General features: G+C 63.6%; 1 protein-coding gene across 1 annotated transcript in view; it reads right to left on the bottom strand.

Moving 5' to 3' along the window:
- LOC104385550 (WAP four-disulfide core domain protein 2-like) overlaps positions 1–1,454 on the bottom strand; it is a 5,102-nt gene that overhangs the window by 3,234 nt on the left and 414 nt on the right. The gene's annotated exons all lie outside the window — the stretch shown is intronic.

The raw sequence follows: 1,454 nt of genomic DNA, 5'->3' as shown, positions 1-1,454 counted from the left end.
GCCTCGCCCCTGGTTATCGAGCCGGCATCTGCTCTGCCGGGGTCCGTCTCCAGGTAACTTAACCCCACAGTCAACAATGCAGCATAGCGTGGAGCAGCAGTAAATTAGTAACTGCTTGCCCTCCCTTGCCTGCAGTCCCCTCCCTGCCTGGTGTTTATGCAGGAGCAGGAGCTAGCGCGGATGGTCCAGCCTCCTGCCCAGCCACTGCTCCGTGCTTTACCGGCACCGGCAGCAGAACCGTCGTGTGGGATTGGACCACAGACCCTGGGGGCGGGAAGAGACACTGGCCTTGTCCTGTCCTTGTCCCTGCACCCTCTGGGCTGGGGTGCTCAGCAGCTGGGTGCTGGGGAGCTGCCAGGGGGGCTGCCAGGACCTGGGCACGCTCAGGTTGGCCAGGATGCTCCATTCTTGGGCTGGCCGTGTTGCAGCCCAGTGGACCCCATGCCAGGGCTGGGGTCCAGTGCTCCGGTGGCCAGGATGGGATGGGGGTTGTAATGTGGCTGCTGCAGGCCTGAGTGTTGGCTGGGTGGTGTGAGTGCTGCCCTCTGGGATGGGGGGTGAGGGACCCCGATCCCATGGAGGCTTTCCTGGAGCAGCAGTGGTGCTGCTGGTCCCATGCTGCCCACCCAGCGGTTCTCTCGCTGCTGCCAGGGCAGGGCTTGCCCTTGTGTCCCATGTGATCCTCCTGTGCTGGCACTTGCCTTTGAGGGTTATTGCCTGTAATGGCTCTGCCCTGGCATGTGCCCCTGGTGCTGGCACTGAGCAGCCAGAGCTGGGAGGCTCTGAGCAAGGATGCCAGCAGCTGGGCTGCACTGGAGCAGCTGCACGGGAGCAGACAGGAGCCCAGAAATAGGCTCATGGCAAAAGACAAGGATGAAACCGTGGAGGAAGGTGAGAGCTGCAGGGAGCAGCGTGGCCATCGGCGGGTTTGCCCAAGGTTGCACCTTGGCCCTGGCGTGCCTGGCTGCTGCCAAGCGGCTGATCCGGCTGAAGCTGCCCTCAGCCATGGAGGGGGCCCCAACGTGCTGGCAGCAGGGCCAGCAGCTGCAGCCCACGCGGGTGGCACAGGAGTCAGCAATGCTTTGGCTCCTGACTGCAGTGCATGGCATTTGGGATCTGCTGTCCGTGCCCTGGCTCTGCCAGGTGCTTCCTCCACAGAGGCTGAGGGGGGCTGTGGAGAGTGTGGGGGTCTGCTAGCATGGCTGTGGGCAGCTGTCCCTGTGCCAAGGCACATCCAGGCTGATCAGCAGCCCTGAGCCCACCCCAAGGTCTCTTTCTTGCAGCATCCCTGACTGGCAGTGCCCAAGCCTGGTCACGCTGGCTGCACCCAAGACCCTCCGAGCGACCGTGGCTCCTTCATGGCAGCAGGGAAGGTGTTGGAGTCACGGCTCCCTGCCTGGGTGGTCAATGATTAAAAGGGGAGGGTTGCAGGTCCAGGCAAGGTCCTAGAGCAG

This window comes from Chaetura pelagica, unplaced genomic scaffold (genome assembly GCF_000747805.2).
Source record: "Chaetura pelagica isolate M959 unplaced genomic scaffold, ChaPel_1.0 scaffold493, whole genome shotgun sequence".
In the NCBI taxonomy this organism is placed as follows: Eukaryota; Metazoa; Chordata; class Aves; order Apodiformes; family Apodidae; genus Chaetura; species Chaetura pelagica.
This window is presented reverse-complemented; position numbering and strand designations above follow the sequence as displayed.